Below are 19306 nucleotides of genomic sequence, written 5' to 3' on the forward strand. Positions count from 1 at the left end.
AAACACTTGATTAGCAATGCATACTTAACTTAAACACATACTTAGTCTAATTATACCCTTGTTAATCTACCCTTTCCTCACTTAGAGTAAATAAAAATTTTCGAAATTAATTTAAATAAATAACTTCAAATAATCACGAAATTATTAAAATTTAAAATCGAAAATTTTAAATTAATTAATCGAATAATTTCATTAATTAATTCGATTATTTTCGAAAAAAATTAAAATAAAATAATAATTCATTATTCCGAATTTTTTTTTTTTGAAATTCGGAAAAATCCGAAAATAAATAATAATTTTTTTTTTTTTAAAATCCGAAATTATTTCGGAAAAAAAAAATTCGAAATAAAAACCGAATAATTAAAACGATTTCCAAATTCTTGAAATAATTGGTATTTGGCTTTTCAAAATTTTGAGTACTCAAAAACAACATTTTAACTTTAGGAAAATAATTTTCGAAAATCCTAAAGTTCCGCAATCGTAGTTTAAGGATTTACCACTTTGCACTATTAATTAATGCAAAGCAGCTCTCAAACTAGAGCTCTGCAAATACCACTTTGTAGTATTACTTACTACAAAGAAGGACTGAAACTAAGCTCCAGTATACCACTTTGCGTGATAACCTAAAGCGTCTGATAACCACTTTGTAACACCCTAATAATTCCTTGCTTTTTATAAAACATTTTCCAACTTAAAACACAGGAATTACCAAGATATTACCGCCACCATGATAACGGCTAAGGCTATTTACCAGAATTACGCAGCGGAATTAACTAACTTTCAAAACATAATAAATAAATAGTTAATGATCATTAAAACAAGTTGGAACCGTTGAGGCCCAAATCCAAAGTATTAAACCATTTGAAATCCATTAACTGAAAACAGTAGTCATGACTTTAAATAAAAATAGAGTTTATAAATTACGGAAGAATAAAACTCTCAACTCGAATCCCATGATAACTTCTCCCGCAAGTTATCTCTACAAACCTGCTTTATTGAAAATCTACTCCCCAACAACGCAAATGCAATTGATGGATCATCATAAGGTCATTAAGGCAAAGGCCATGACCAGAAGACATGAAGCACGAAGTCAGCAAAAGCTGAGTACGAACAAGCTAGAATAACATTCTATCTTAACATGCTTCACTCGACAAATTTATTAATCCACATGCAAAAGCCATATAATAAACAAACAAACATGGAGACAAGACTCGACACTTGACACGACTCTTGACTCACAGTTTAACAAAAAGATAGCTTCGAACGGGTAAAGTAAAGTATCCTCAAAAGGAAAGAAGGGGTGATGGGAGCCAACCATACACCAAAAATAAGTCGGGCTACTACCGACAGTCGGGCCATACCGACAGGAATTCCAATGCACAACGGCATAAAAGAGAATGAAAAAACGTCTTGTATCATTCTAGGAGTACAAGTTTTCCGGCAAGACTCCCCCCATTGTTCATACTCAAGGTATATACGTTCCAAAAGTTTTGAAGCTCTTTTGGGTTACACTTTACGTTAATTAATATATTATGTTCAAGGCGACTCAAGACACAACAAATAAACAAATAAACAATTAAACAATGACACTTCATTATTTTACTTCTTTAGGACGTGTGATCAAACATAGACACAAGTGAAATTACTCCCATTGTTCCTTCTCAAAACACTGTTTGAGATAACCCGACATTGCCTATTAACAAGCGGGGTGTACCCTTAGCACGAAGTGTCCTTAATTCAATTCACATAGACTCTCTAACATATTCTACCCCTTTGGCAAAATATATATTGTTCACTGGCAATATTCGACTTGGCTCAATAATTATGCTAGACATCCTGTACTATAGCATACTAATAATAACAACTTGCATGCGCACTACTCATACATGCAAACCAACTTGAACAACATGCTTGACATAATTCAACGATCATAAAAGTCCATAACATGAGAGTTCAATATAATCTACAAAGCATAATTCCATTCATAACATGCTCGTTCACATAGATTCAATAATAATAATAAGATGCTCGTTCTCAATATCAAACATGAATTCATAACAACATATTCATTCCCAATCATCAAACATGAATTCACAACAACATATAAGTTCACATGATTCACATTCAATTCACTTCACAAAGTCCTCAAGGGATGGGTGGTTACCCTAGTCTTGTACGTACCTGGAATACCTAAGTACGGGGGCCACTGTGTGAATCACTAGAAATCAACTCCTATAAACAAAATAAGAGAACTAAATTATTATCCATGTTTACTAAATTTCCAGCAACTATTTAAGATTCTAAAACTCTTAGTTTAATTAGAAATCAATCATTAATCATTGATTTAATAGTCTCAAATAGTCAACTCAAGTCCTAACATAAAAACATTGACTTTTTAGCTTTAAAACCCTTAAAAATAGACTTTTTAAAGCTTATAAACAATCTGAAAATTTAATTTGATTCCCATAACTTAAATTTTCATTAAATTATGTGAATCAATTGCTTAATTAATTTGAAATCAAAACCCTAACAATAGTTTATTCCAAAACATGTTTTGACTCCAAAAATCAACATTTTATAACCTTATAAAATCTGAAAATTATAAACTCAATCATCAAAACCAATCTCTTTAATTAAAACATAATACTAACCCAATACGGTGTTCATAACCGTTTTAATTAATTTAAACAACCCAAAAATTTAAACTAATTACAATAATTAAATCAATTTAAAACTGAAATTTAATATTTTTAAAACAAAAACTTGATTTAAACAATTGATCAACACACACACACACAACGATAATTGATCGTGTGTGTGTGCCGACCAACATAACACAACAACACACGCAGCATCGCAACGCACCACAGCAGGGCGCGCGCACGCAAGAGACAGGCGACGAGGGCGCTAGCTCGGGCGAGAAACATACACGCGACACAACGTGCGCACAAAGGGACATGCGACGAGGGACAGGGGCGCTGGGCGCGCGACACAGCAACGAGCGGCACGAGGCTGCTGGGCGGGACGCGACACACACGACACAGCAGCAGCGATGGGGCTGCGCTGCGGGCGAGGCACGAAGAGATAGAGGGGCAGCGAGGGGCGCAAGCAAGGCTGGGCACGAGTGCCTTGGGCTGCAAGCAAGGGCGCACGAAGAAGAGAGGGGCGTGGGTGGAGTGTGCCGCAAGGAGAGAAAAAGAGGAGAGAGAGAGATTTCTGAATTTTTGATTTTGGGGGTTTGATAAGAGGTCTATTTATAGGTTTTCTCTCCCATGTGGGCTAGGTTAGGGTAACTTTGAGTTGGGCTCATTACCGGGCTCATTTAAGTTTACTCCTTGCTGGCTTTGTTGGGTTTGATTAAGACAAAACGACCGGGCTTTAAGTTTATTAAGTTCGTTTTCGAAATACGACCCAATAAAATTCGGTTTTAATTAAAAATAAAAGCGCATTTAATTTTCATTAAATGAAATTAACTTGTAAAAATACTTTATAAATACGACGAAATGCTTTATAAATATAATAAAATATATTTATAATTATAGAAAAATACGAGGTATTACAGGCTAAGTTATCTACCCCTTTCTTTGTCTTTTTCTTTCATCTCATTACCATCACTTACTTAGGCATCAGAGGGTCGATCCTCGAACCCAAACACAAAATCGATATCCCAGAACTTGGAACAACTCCAAGACATATATGAATATACATAGACGACACGATGTTGAAAATACATCTTTACTTTGTCAAGTACTCTCTAACCTTTTTTCTTTGTTTCTTTTTGTCAAAATTCTATATTATCTCAAGTAACCTCGTACTGACTTAAGCATCAGAGGGCCGTTGGCTAAACCAATGGACAATCTTCACACTCTGTTTTGTTGGCAGTATGATGTTTACTTGGCGCATAAAGGAGTTGACAACAAGGATACGAAGGGGAATATAATACATAAGAGTGATATTCAATGGCGACAAACACACAAATGAAATATGCAAGAAAGAACAAAGACAACTTTGGGAAATTCTTTATTGATTCAGAAACGTCTCCAACATGAACACTATAGTTACAATTTACATTAAAAATTACAATTACAATCCTGAATTTACATCTTAAAATTTACATCTTACAATTTACATCTTACAATTTACATATTTACATCTTACATTTTACAGATTACAGATTACATCTTATAGTTACATCATTTTTGACATTACATTCTTGTACATTTCCACACAAACACAGTGTCATATCTGTCGAGCTGGAAGTCGTCACAATAGCAGGGTCAAGTGTCAAGCAAACCTGCAAACACAAACAAACATACAACACAAAAAAGCAAACCAGAAAAAACCAAGCATGCCACACGCACATTATAAAGCCAACACACTATTTAAAATGGCCCACTTCCACTTCCTAAAGAAAGACCATCACAAAAGACTGTCTCCTTCAAGGAGAAACACAACCAAATCATCTTGTTGACCCCCTTAGGCCAACCAAAAACAAGTACCATCCAAGAACCTACAAATATGTAAAAGAGTTTTTAAAATTAGGGAGAGAGGACTACTCAAGTTGCGCTTCAAGGCCTGCATTCTCCGCTTGTTCACCATCACCTGGTGCCTCACCAACATCGGCATTGAGGCTGGTTGCTGTTGCACCCACCTCAACGTCGTCCTCGTCACTTTCGACACTAGGGGGACATATCCATCGGGGAATGCAGTGTTGAAGTTTTCGATATCATCTTGGGGAGTCAAACTTGCGTGCTTGCCCTCCAAAAAATCCCCGATTAGCTCAGCCCTGCTCTTCCAGGTGTAGTAGTCAGGGCACTCATAAATTCTAACCTTGACCTTGCCCATCGACGTCTTCAGCTTGACGACCTCGGCTGACAAAGATTCTTTGTCGTCGATCAATGATGCAACATCTGCTGACAACTTCACCTTGTCCGCCTCCAGCGCGGTAACCTTGGCCTTCGCCCCAGTGGCGACACCATCTAGACGCCCTTTCTCTTTCTTTGCCGACTTCAAGTCGACTTTCATTTTGACTAACTTGTCTTCTAAGGACACTATATGGTGGCGAGTAGCCAAGGAGGATTGAAGAGTCTAACAAAGACACAAAATTATAAGACAATACATGCCAAGATAAGGCACAACATAAGGAAAGTTAATAAAATTACCTTCCAGGCATCAGGGACGTTCTCGACAATAGCAACAACTGGGGGCAAGGCCTCATGGCGCTCACGGCTCGCCGACACCCACAGGCATTCCACCTCTGGCCATAACTTGTAAGACGGAGTGTCATCCGACCCATAGTCGTCAGGAAATTCCACTGTCAGTTTTCTCTTCCGAGACGAAGGAGGGACCTTGAATTTAGCCACCTGTAACGACTCAGTCTCGTCAGTCACAGTCGTGTCAGGAAGTGTCTTGGGCAAGCTCTTTGGGGATTTAGCAGCAACAAGAGTAGGACGGGAAGTACCCCCCCATTGACTCAAGCCTCTTCTTAAGTAGTGCGTCAGCAGTTAGGGCCCTCCCTGTAGGGGAATTCAGTTGAATATATTAACATGTGCGGAACAATCCCCAAAGCCATGAAGCATGTATAAAGTACAGATTAAGCAAACTTACATTTGAAGCGTGTTTTCCCTAGTTCAATGATTCACGAACACGAACAAAGAACTCCAATTTTCGTTCCTCTATTTGGTTCACCGACACGTTCAGATCCGTCTTGAGATTCGTAGCTTAGACGTCACTCAAGATTTTTTAGCTTTTTAGGAAGAACACATCCATGGAGGCAAAGAGAGAATTGGGGTTTCTCTTTCCTCCTTAGGGTTTGATGTATACTGAATTGTGTATGGAAAAACATGTATTTGGGTTATTAGAATAACCTAAACATTTAAGCTAGCTAACCGACCAAGGCCTAAGGCCATTGGCTGGCCAGCAAGCCACGAGGGGCATAATGCGCGCACAGGAACATGGGCCGTGGGTCGTGAGTTGTTGCTTGCCTTGTGCCTTGTCCGCGGGGGCCACACAGCAACGAGGTCTATGGGCCAGCGCTGCATTGCCATGCACGCTGCGCCCATGGGCCTTGCACTTGTGCGCTCCGGCTCATGGGTTTCTTTCGTATTGCGATTAAATTATCCTTCGATAATTTGTTCATTGTTTCGTACATGACGATCCAATGTCGTACGATACGATTATTCGTCTCTCCTAGCTTACAAATATACGCAATACGATATACGATTTCACAACCAATGTTTAATCGTATAACTATGTTTTCCGAACTAATTTCCCGAAAAGCTATTAAATGAATTTCCGATTCATTTAATCCAGTGATCTGTTACATGCCAATGGTGTGACCTTATATGTTCAATCAAGAGTAAATTGTGAGACTAATATAGATTAGAATTCACTGATCGGAAGCATTGCTCCAGCTAGCTATTCCGATCACTTGATCTCACTGAATTAATTGTTAGTAATTAATCTGAACCTTGGTATTGGACTAATGCGCCTTGGGTGAAGGACATATTTCTTTTAGTCTCCCACTTGTCATTCAGACAAGTTACTTACTGAACATAAGGTAAGATCCAAGCCATCCTTATTAGGTCCAGAAGTGTTTCTTGTATTACTGAGTTCAACTGTTAAACTTTTACATATGCCTTAACCATTATGAGCACAGCCATTGCATTTTCACAATATCTAACTCTTCGAGAGACCTTGTAAAAAAAAAACACCATATCCTATCAAAGATAGGAGGAAAATCCCTTCTTGTAACTTATGAACAACTTACGTTGATTCATAGTACGCCTAATAACTGCTTTTATAGTCTCCTTTTACGGTGCGACGTTTAGCGAGCATCAAAGCGAACTAATTCTCAAACAAGTAGCCATACCTACTCAGGTTCTGAGGAACAGGTTCCAATCACCATTAATGAGAACTAATTATGACATGACTTTAATATCTTAAAGTGTTCTCATGGTCAATCCGATACAAGATCCAATAAGTATCTATGCAAATGATTTCTGACATCCGGTCCATCTAGTTTAAGAAAATGAACTATAAATCAACTTGCAATCTAATCTTCAGTAGCCACTTATGGGTGACTTCTGAAGGAAATAATGCCCTTGGTCGAAGTATGCATTCTATGTTAAGTCTAATAAGTGCGGTTCAGTATTAATTAACAAGTTAATAATTCAGTGAGATCAAGTGAGCTGAATGCCTAGCTAGAGGCCGCTTCAGTTCAAGTGGAATTAATGATATTAATCCACAGCTTACTCTTGACTGAACCCGTAGGGTCACACAAATAGTACGTAAACGGATCAAGTATTTAATGGCATTAAATACTCCATCTATGGATATTCGGAATCGACGGATCTTGGTTTCAGTGGGAGCTAAGATCGTCACAGGCAAGAAATGAATACTCCGGAAACGATGATATTGCCGGAAACGGAAATATGGATCGTATCGGAAATATAAATATTATCCAAGTCGTAGATGTTGCCGGAAACGGAAACATGGTACGTATCGGAAAATATTATCGGAAATGGAAATATTGCCGGAATCGGAAATATTGCCGGAAACGGAAATATTGTCAGAATCGGAAATATTATCGGAATCGGAAAATAATTCCGGAAACGGAAATATTAAATATTTGTTCGAAACGGAAATTAATTCCGGAATCGGAAATATTAAATATTGTTCGTATCGGAAATGAATTCCGGAATCGGGAAATTAATCGGAAGCGTATCGTACGAATAAACATCGGACGAGATTGCTAGACGCAAGGCCTAGCACGAAGCTAGGCCCAACGCGCGACCAAAGCAAGCAAAGCCCAAACGCGAGAGCAAGGCCAGCAGGCGCGCGCCCCTCGTGGGCTGCGAGCACTTGCTGGGCCTGGGCTCAGCGCGCGCGCGCGCACGGAGCCCCTCGTGGGCTGCTGCGCCTGCGTGAGTGTTTGTGCTTGCGTACGAAACCTTGATCGGTTAGGATTCGTATAAGATTAATTCCCTAAATCTACTAGATAAATTAAGTGATTGAATTTTAGATTAATTCAGATTCACTAAATTGTTTCCTAGTAGGATTCTAATATCCGATACCCATGCCCTATAAATAGGTGATCAATGCTCACAATTTATATCGAGTATTCAAGTATTCAAAGTGATTTTGAGAGAAAAATTCAGTCATACAATTGCCTATAAAGTGCCGAAAATTCTAAGTACCTTAAGGGCGATCCTAGTTGGTCAAGCTTAAGGCGGATCCGGACGTGCTGTGGACTATCTACGGAGGGGCGACACTTGGAGTCCTAAAGACTTGTTCTTGTTCGGTTCGGGCGCAGCTAGGGAAGGCACGCAACAAAGAGTATGCATCTAAACTATGCTAAATGATTATGTGTAAATAATATGCTTTCCTGGCTTTATGGTTTTTCCGCATGATTTATGAATTGTCATATGTATCATAACCTAACAGTGGTATCAGAAGCCTCTTATTATTTTCATAATCTAAATTGCATTAACATGGTTAAATATTACAAATTTGCAAGAAATAAAAGGGGTGATTAATTTTCGTAATTGTTAATTAATTGCAAATTGCGTTTATTTAATTATACGTACGCAGTTTTTCGGCAGTTTCTTCGTTACTCATCCAAATCGAGTGATTTATGTGTCAATTCCGCATGTAAAAGGCATTCTAAAATTTTGACAAAAAAAAGTACTTTTCGGCCGAACCCAGAATTCTCAAATTCGAAGCCTAACTATGACTTTTCGGAGGTTTTAGTTTTTCGAATGCAAAATTTCGTAAATTTAAGATGTTAAATTAAATATTTGCGATTCTTGTTGATAAATCCTGAATTTTTGATTGACCTACTGTATATGTTTAACAAGTTTGAATGCCTAGCCTTGTTAATTATACAATCTAATTTGTAATTATGATTAATTTGTTGAAAATTGGAATAATTTAGAATTAATTTGATTTTCATAATTAGTCATAATTTAATTAGACACCTATGATTAAAAACCACCATAAAAATTGTAAATTTATGTTAAATTTTAAATTTTTATGCGATTCGCTCATATGACTTGCACGCACAAAGCAATGGACGCTACGTGTTACCCTTAAGGGGTGTTGTATAGTGCGGGCATATGACGACGAGCAAGGGAGCTCGTCGCCCATGCGGTACGAATGCAATGAGCAAGGCAATGGTGCACGAGCAGAAGGCAGCAGCCCTGCCTTGTGTCGTGGGCTGTGTGCAATGGGCGAATGGGCGAGGGCGAGAGCAAGGCACGAGCATTCGCGTGTGGGCAGCAAGCGAGCTGCGCCACAACGCGCACTGCCTCGCGCAAGCGTGCGGAGCCTCGCGCGCAGCGAGCGTAAGCTCGCGTGCCACGAGTGCTGCGCCAAGCATCGATCGCTCGCGCGCAGCGAGCACTATTGTGCGTGCGACGAGCGCTGCACCCAGCGATGGCGTGCGAGTGCTTGTTGTGCGTGCGACGAGCGCTGCACCCAGCGATGGCGTGCGAGTGCTTGTTGTGCGTGCGACGAGCGCTGCGCCCAGCGATGGCGTGCGAGTGCTTGTTTCGCGTGCAACGAGCGCTGCGCCCAGCGATGGCGTGCGAGTGCTTGTTGTGCGTGCGACGAGCGCTGCGCCCAGCGATGGCGTGCGAGTTCTTGTTGCGACGTGCGACGAGCGCTGCGCCCAGCGATTGGCTGCGGCAGCATGCTCGTGCGTCGAGCACTGGCGCGCGCAGCGAGCACCAGCTCGCGTGATGCCTTGCGATGGTGAGCAGCAGCAATGCGAGGCAGCGCATGGGCTGCGCGCACATGGCCAGCGATGGCTGTGTGCGTGTGGCCCATGGGCGTGCATTGCGTGGGATTGTTGCGTTGCGATTAGATCGTTTTGAAATTTTAATTTGAAATTTTCAGTTTACGTAATTTTAATTAATTTTAAAATTGATAATTTAAATTATTTTCTTGGATTTTAATTTTGAATATTGTAATTATAATAAATTTTATTTATTCTAATTATTTTACTAAAATTAAAATCATGAATTAATTTAAATACGACTGAAATTAAATTAAACTTTTTGGATTCAATTATAAATTTATATGAGCTTTAAATTTTAATTTGTATGTTTCCGGTTAGACTAGAAATACATTTTTATGTTTAAAATTAGTAAAGCGTATGAACTTATTGGTTTAAGTGGGAGCCCTTTTTAGTCATAAACTCTTGATTAGGTCTACAAATCCTTAAGGTTAAAACAACTTGATTAGAATTAATAAGGACTGAATAATTTGTAGATTATTGGTGCCCTTGATTAATTGCTGCAAATGTTTATGTGATGCATAATGTGTTTTACTAACCAGCTATGTGGGCCATTCATGATAATGAATGGGTGAATGGTATATATTGTATATGTACTGTTTTGCAGGTTATGAAGTAATTGGTCTGCGTACCATTAATTTGAATGTAATTGGTCTAAAGTACCAAAGTTGTTTTTCAATTCAAATATGGTCAGCGTACCATCAAATAGTTGTAATTAGTTTTAATTATAGCTTATTCTATTTGAAGAAAATGGTGCCTCCCACGGAGATTTTCAAGACGGACTTTGAAGTTAAAGCTTCAAGATGAAGTCGGGCCATACTAGATCACATTTATCTTATGCATGTTTTAAGTTATTTATAGCTTTTAAATATGTCTTAAAATGCATGAGATCAAAAGCTTGATTATGTTGCATGATTAAGGATTTTAGTTCACTTAAAATCTAACCCACATAGTAAGAGCCTTAAGTTCCAAACTTAAAAATTGAGTTAAAAGGTGCCATGCCAAAATATACACTTGCTTGGATATTCTTTACATCAATCTAGTAATAGTTTTCGCTCAGCGAGGTGTTACTTATTGGTCCTAAAGGGGCAAGGTACACAAATAATTGTGAGTACATGTTAGTTTTGGTGAAACTCAACGATATAAGTAAGGAGTCCTTTTATGTCGTGGCAAAATCGATAGGTTTACCTATTAAGTTCTTAGACGTACCTATCAACCAAGAATAGTTTCTAGACTATTAGCAAAAGGCTTTTGCTTACCTAAGATGTTTTAGGATTAAGTCGACAAACTGTGCTTAGTTCTTCAATGATTTTAGGATCTTGGAATCATTTTATTCACACCTGCCGGAACACATAACTTGAATAAAATGCTTAATGAACATTGAATTATGCATGTATGCTAGAATTTAAGTTTATTAAGAGAAACTGTGAATGGTTATTTATTTGTTTATTCTTTTCAATTGTAGTTTTAAATATGGCAAACAACAATTCATTCAACATTCGATCAATTCTCGAAAAGGAGAAGTTGAACGGGAAAAACTTCCTTGACTGGCAAAGGAACTTGCAAATAGTTCTTATGCAGGAAGAAAAGGAGTATGTCCTAGAAGAGGCGATGCCCGAAGCCGCAGGCGACGGGGTCACTCAGGCAGCCCTCAATCGTTGGATTGATGCCAACAAGGATGTGAAATGTCTAATGCTCGCCACCATGAGTGCAGATCTGCAGAAAACGTTCATCAACTCAGATGCTTTCACAATCATCAGTGAGTTGAAGAACATGTTCCAAGATCTGGCTCGAGTCGAAAGATTCGAGACTCATAGGCAAATTCTTGAGACCAAGCTTAAGAAAGGCGAGCCCGTAAGTCCACATGTTCTCAAAATGATTGGACTCATTGAGAATATGAGTCGGCTGGATCAGCAATTTTCTCAGGAAATGGCTATAGACACCATCCTCCATTCTCTTCATAGCGGGTATGATCAGTTCAAACTGAACTACAGTATGAATAGTCTGGACAAAACGCTCACTGAGCTTCACGGTATGCTGAAGACCGCTGAAAGACGCTCAAAAGTGATAAGCAGGATGTGCTTATGGTGCGTGGGGGCAAGTTCAAGAAATCTGGAAAGAAGAGGAATGCTAAGAAAGGTGGCAACAAGGCCAGCCCAACTAAGCAAACTGGCGCCAAATCTGTAAAGAGGAAGGTCAGTCAACCCATTTCTGAATCCGAATGCTTCTACTGCAAGAAGAAGGGGCATTGGAAGAGAGATTGCTTGAAGCTAAAGGAAGATCAGAAGAACGGAACAGTCGTTCCATCTTCAGGTATTTTCGTTATAGACTGTATACTTGCTAATTCAACTTCTTGGGTATTAGATACAGGTTGTGGCTCACACTTATGTTCCAATCCACAGGGACTAAGAAGAAGTAGAAAGTTAAGCAAGGGAGAAGTCGACCTACGAGTGGGAAATGGAGCACGGATTGCTGCATTAGCTGTAGGAACTTATTATTTGTCGTTGCCCTCCGGGCTAGTTTTGGAACTGGAAGAATGTTTCCATGTTCCAAGTCTTACTAAAAACATCATTTCAGTTTCTTGCTTAGATGGTAAGGGATTTTCCTTTTTAATAAAAGACAATAGTTGTTCGTTTTATTTTAAAGAGATGTTTTATGGATCTGCTAAATTAGTCAATGGACTTTATTTATTAGATCACGACAAACAAGTATATAACATAAATACCAAAAAGGCCAAAAAGGATGATTCAGATCTCACCTATCTGTGGCATTGTCGATTAGGCCATATAAACTTGAAACGCTTAGAAAGACTTCAAAAGGAAGGAATTCTAGAACCATTTGACTTAGAGGATTATGGTAAATGCGAATCATGTTTACTTGGCAAAATGACAAAGCAACCTTTCTCTAAATTTGGAGAAAGAGCAAATGAACTATTGGGTTTAATCCATACAGATGTATGTGGACCAATGAGTACAAATGCTAGAGGTGGTTTCAGCTACTTTATCACTTTCACTGATGACTTCAGTAGATATGGTTATGTCTAACTAATGAAGCATAAGTCTGAATCCTTTGACAAATTCAAGGAATTTCAGAGTGAAGTAGAGAATCAATTAGGCAAGAAGATTAAAACACTGCGGTCTGATAGAGGCGGTGAATATCTGAGCTATGAATTTGATGACCATCTGAAAGAATGTGGAATTCTATCAGAATTGACTCCTCCTGGAACACCACAATGGAACGGTGTGTCGGAACGGAGGAACAGGACCTTGCTAGACATGGTCAGGTCAATGATGGGTCAGGCCAAACTTCCATTAGAATTTTGGGGACATGCACTAAATACAGCTGCACTCACTATAAATAGAGCTCCGTCTAAAGCTGTCGAAAAGACTCCATATGAGTTATGGTTTGGAAAGCCTCCAAATGTGTATTTTCTTAAGATTAATTTCAGACAAACTTCATCCAAAATCTGACAAATGTATCCTTGTGGGCTATCCAAAGGAAACAAAGGGGTATTACTTCTACAATACATCTGAGAACAAGGTGTTTGTTGCTCGAGATGGTGTCTTTTTGGAGAAAGATCACATTTCCAAAATGACAAGTGGGAGAAAAGTAGACCTCGAAGAAATTCGAGTCGAACAACAAACTCTAGAGAATGCTCAAGATGACATTCAGGATGAAACTCAGAGATCTTTAGAAGAATCTGGTGAGAATCATGGTCAATCTAGAAATGTTACCCCGCGTAGATCGCAAAGATATAGATCTCAACCGGAAAGATACTTAGGTATTTTGACGAACGAGAGCTATGACGTTCTATTACTTGAAAGTGATGAACCTGCGACTTACAAACAAGCTATGACGAGCCCTAGCTCCAAGCAATGGCAAGAAGCCATGCAATCTGAATTAGACTCCATGTCTGAAAACCAAGTATGGGATTTGGTCGATTTGCCAGATGGCTACCAAGCCATTGGAAGCAAATGGGTTTTCAAACTGAAAAAGGACAAGGATGGGAAACTTGAAGTTTTCAAAGCTAGATTGGTTGCAAAAGGTTACAGGCAAGTCCACGGTGTGGATTACGATGAAACCTTTTCACCTGTTGCAATGCTAAAGTCTATTCGGATAATGTTAGCAATCGCTGCATATTACGATTACGAAATATGGCAGATGGATGTCAAAACTGCTTTCTTAAACGGCGTTTTAACAGAAACTGTGTTTATGACACAGCCTGAAGGTTTTGAGGATCCAAAGAATGCTAAAAAGGTATGCAAGCTAAAGAAGTCAATCTACGGATTGAAGCAGGCATCCAGGAGCTGGAATATACGTTTTGATGAAGCAGTCAGTGACTTTGGTTTCATCAAGAACGCAGACGAATCTTGTGTATACAAGAAGGTCAGTGGGAGCAAAATTGCTTTCCTAGTATTATATGTCGACGACATATTACTTATCGGAAATGACATTCCTATGTTGAACTCTGTCAAGATTTGGCTTGGGAAATGTTTTTCGATGAAAGATCTAGGAGAAGCACAGTACATATTGGGCATCAAGATTTACAGAGATAGATCTAAAAAGATGATTGGACTTAGTCAAAGCACTTATATCAATAAGGTGCTTGATAGGTTCAAGATGGCGGACTCCAAGCGAGGCTACCTACCCATGTCTCATGGAATAACTCTAAGAAAGACTCAGTGCCCAAAAACACTTGATGAGCGTAGACGAATGAATGGGATTCCATATGCATCATTGATTGGTTCAATAATGTATGCTATGATATGTACACGCCCGGATGTTGCGTACGCACTCAGTGCTACGAGCAGATACCAGTCAGACCCAGGAGAGGCGCATTGGACTGCTGCCAAGAATATTCTGAAGTACCTGAAAAGGCACAAAGATGACTTCCTGGTCTATGGTGGAGATGATGAATTAATTGTTAAAGGCTATACGGACGCAAGTTTCCAAACCGACAAAGATGATTTCAGATCACAGTCTGGGTTTGTCTTCTGCCTCAACGGAGGTGCAGTAAGCTAGAAAAGTGCTAAGCAAAGCACCATTGCGGATTCTACAACTGAAGCGGAGTACATTGCTGCACATGAAGCAGCAAAGGAAGCTATATGGCTAAGGAAGTTCATAGGTGAACTTGGTGTAGTCCCCTCCATTAAAGGACCAATAGCCCTGTATTGTGATAATAACGGAGCTATTGCACAGGCAAAGGAGCCTAGACACCACCAGAGAGTCAAGCATGTACTTCGTAGATTTCACCTTCTACGAGGGTTCGTTGAAAGAAAAGAAGTCGAGATAAACAAGATTGGAACTATGACAACATATAAGATCCATTGACTAAACCTCTGCCGCAGGCGAAGCACAACTCGCACACTGCAGCTATGGGAATCAAGCATATTGGAGAATGGCTTTGATTTCCCTGTTTAATGTTTTAAAGTTTTAGAGTTTAAATCTTTGTAAAACATTATTGGTTAATCATTCACAATAAATGAAAGAATTCATTTTTCCATTTAATTTGTGGTTTATTAAACGGATATTTCATGAAATACCCCCGAGTTTTAGCATAATTCACCAAACGCCCATCAAGTTTCAGAAATACATAAAATACCCCTCACAAATGACTTCATACCCCCAAATACCCTTAATGACGTCATCAACCCCATAATCAACCTATTAACGTCTAATTAACCCACTAATCGCTAATTAAGCCCATAATTAACCCACCTACTAACCCACCCATTTCTTTTTCTTTTTTCTCTCCCCCTTCTTTCTTCCATTAACCCACCTCAACTGGCAACCATGAGCCACCGGAATCTCTCCTCCTCCATTGTCTTCTCATTGCCGTAATCCCCGCTGAACCAGATCCCCGTCGTCGTCGTTGAGCCAACCTACCGCAGCACCACCAATAGTGGAGGAACAACGTTGACTTGCTTTACGAGAACACCCATCGCAGTTCAACAATGGAGGCAAAGCAACCTCCACCACGACACCACCATTAAAGCTAGATTTCTCACTCCTCCATCTTTTTAATTTTGACTGCAAGTGGTGTTCTCAGCGCTTTCTCGGAGAGTGGTGTTCTCGGCGGGGGTAAGTCTTGGCGAGCGCCGGCGGTTGAGCGTGGTCGGATTATCAAATTGATTTCAGATTGAAAAATCAGGAATGCTTGAATTGATGTTATTTCTTCAATTCAAGCATTCCTGATTTTTACTTCAAAAAATCAAGCATTCCTGAGTTTTATTCAAGCATCGATTCAAACAGAAATTCGAAGAAGCGGCATCAAAGAATGCTCCAACACCCAACGATTTGCTTCGAAAAATCAGAGGCAAATTCGATTTTTACTCAGCCCCTTGCTTTCCATTTTCCCTAAATTGATGAACTAGCAATTCAATTCAATTTAATATGTAATTGGTAATTAATTAAAATTTCAATTTGGGGGTTTTCTGTAGGTGGCTGTGGCGGTGTGTGGGGTGGTGAGGAAGAGAAGGGGTGTGGCGGTGGCGGTGGCGGTGTGTGGTGGTGGTGAGGAAGAGAATGGGTGAGGAGGAAAGGAAGAGAGAAGAAGAGGAAGGAAAAATGGATGGATTAATGGGTGGGTTGATTAGGGGTTAATGGGTGGGTCGATTAGGGGGTTAATTAGGGGTTAGTCGGTTCATTAGGTGTTAATTGGATTAATTAAGGTTGATGACGTCATTAAGGGATATTTGGGGTATTAAGTCATTTGTGAGGGGTATTTTATGTATTTCGGAAACTTGATGGGCGTTTGGTGAATTACGCTAAAACTCGGGGGTATTTCATGAAATATCCGTTTATTAAATGATGAGTCCCTTCAATTTGACGATATATTCAAGATAGACTGTCAGGACCAGTCCTGTGACTAAGAAATGTCTATCAAGTGAACTTGAATGTCAAAGGTTGAAAATGGTCCCTAGTCGGAGTTTTCTATAAAATTGGACGCATAGAAAACGTTAGACTATTAGAATGCAAGATGACTAGTAGTTCTGTTTCTTGAACTATGTGGACATGGCAATGTCATAATCATTTGCATAGATACTTACTTTGGGAAGACTAGTATCGGACAAGACCTATGAAACTTTACTGTAAGAGATGAAAATCTGTCATAAGTAAATTTCATTAAAATTATTAGACACTAAATCCTCAATACCTGAGTGATTTGAGATTACTTGTTTGAGAACTGGTTGCTTTGACGTTGACCAACCGTCGCACCGTAAAAGGAGGCTATAAAGGCAACGCTCAGGTAATCACCTATCAAACGAAGTCAAATCTCAAGATCGCAAGATTGGGATTGTCCTCCCATAAATCAGGATGAGATGCTTAAAAGTTGTACAAGGCCACTCGGAGAGCTAGAAACTGTGAAATGCATGGCCGTGCTGGGATGAATCATAGGCTATGATTATCTGTTTATTTGATCAGTTGAACTCTGAAACTGAGGAACACCTCTGGACATAATAAGGATGACAACTCTTACCTTATGTTCAAGAGCAAGCATCGAGCGACAAAGGAATTAGGAAATGCACACTTGTCCCTAAGGACAAGTGGGAGACTGAAGGAAATAATGCCCTTGGTCCAAGTATGCATTCTATGTTAAGTCTAATAAGTGCGGTTCAGTATTAATTAACAATTTAATAATTCAGTGAGATCAAGTGAGCTGAATGCCTAGCTAGAGGCCGCTTCAGTTCAAGTGGAATTAATGATATTAATCCACAGCTTACTCTTGACTGAACCCGTAGGGTCACACAAATATACGTAAACGGATCAAGTATTTAATGGCATTAAATACTCCATCTATGGATATTCGGAATCGACGGATCTTGGTTTCAGTGGGAGCTAAGATCGTCACAGGCAAGAAATGAATACTCCGGAAACGATGATATTGCCGGAAACGGAAATATGGATCGTATCGGAAATATAAATATTATCCAAGTCGTAGATGTTGCCGGAAACGGAAATATGGTACGTATCGGAAAATATTATTGGAAATGGAAATATTGCCGGAATCGGAAATATTGCCGGAAACGGAAATATTGTCAGAATCGGAAATATTATCGGAATCGGAAAATAATTCCGGAAACGGAAATATTAAATATTTGTTCGAAACGGAAATTAATTCCGGAATCGGAAATATTAAATATTGTTCGTATCGGAAATGAATTCCGGAATCGGGAAATTAACCGGAAGCGTATCGTACGAATAAACATCGGACGAGTTTGCTAGACGCAAGGCCTAGCACGAAGCTAGGCCCAACGCCTAGCAAAGCCCGCGCGCGACCAAAGCAAGCAAAGCCCAAACGCGAGAGCAAGGCCAGCAGGCGCGCGCCCCTCGTGGGCTGCGAGCACTTGCTGGGCCTGGGCTCAGCGCTCGCGCGCGCACGGCGCCCCTCGTGGGCTGCTGCGCCTGCGTGAGTGTTTGTGCTTGCGTACGAAACCTTGATCGGTTAGGATTCGTATAAGACTAATTCCCTAAATCTACTAGATAAATTAAGTGATTGAATTTTAGATTAATTCAGATTCACTAAATTGTTTCCTAGTAGGATTCTAATATCCGATACCCATGCCCTATAAATAGGTGATCAATGCTCACAATTTATATCGAGTATTCAAGTATTCAAAGTGATTTTGAGAGCAAAATTCAGTCATACAATTGCCTATAAAGTGCCGAAAATTCTAAGTACCTTAAGGGCGATCCTAGTTGGTCAAGCTTAAGGCGGATCCGGACGTGCTGTGGACTATCTACGGAGGGGCGACACTTGGAGTCCTAAAGACTTGTTCTTGTTCGGTTCGGGCGCAGCTACGGAAGGCACGCAACAAAGAGTATGCATCTAAACTATGCTAAATGATTATGTGTAAATAATATGCTTTCCTGGCTTTATGGTTTTTCCGCATGATTTATGAATTGTCATATGTATCATAACCTAACAACTTCAATATTCAAGTTCTTGAGTCCAACCTTTCAATGACATGGATTAGGGATCCTTTTGTGACTTCAATATTCAAGTTCACTTATGGGTGTTTCTTTTTCAAAGAATCCATCTTGACATCCCATTTGAATGTTTTGAATCACTTGGACTTCATCATTTAATACTAAACCAAGATTAAATGATATATGAAATATGATTTCATAAATGATAAATGTTTAAACCACATTCTTACCAATTTATGGGTCTCTAACCCAAAATCAAGCATTTAATGTTTTACAGATATAGGCCTTTCACCCAATACTTAAAACATCCATGGAACTCAAACTTGGTTCCATTTCTGCATATGAGTATTGTATCTCATTCGATGCAGAGGTTTAGTTTGTCATACTTTTCTATTCTTAGCATCTTTTCTATCAAAAGCCTATCGATGTAAGATGAAAAGATCTTTGAATATGTTTATAGAATGATCTAGTCTTTCATTACTGTCTAGAATGATAATCATATTTAAAATAGAAAATCATCCAGATAGCAGACTTGTGATCAACCTGAGTTCATTGAAGAACTCTCACTAGAAACAATTC

The sequence above is a fragment of the Spinacia oleracea genome, chromosome 4 (genome assembly GCF_020520425.1).
Source record: "Spinacia oleracea cultivar Varoflay chromosome 4, BTI_SOV_V1, whole genome shotgun sequence".
In the NCBI taxonomy this organism is placed as follows: domain Eukaryota; kingdom Viridiplantae; phylum Streptophyta; class Magnoliopsida; order Caryophyllales; family Amaranthaceae; genus Spinacia; species Spinacia oleracea.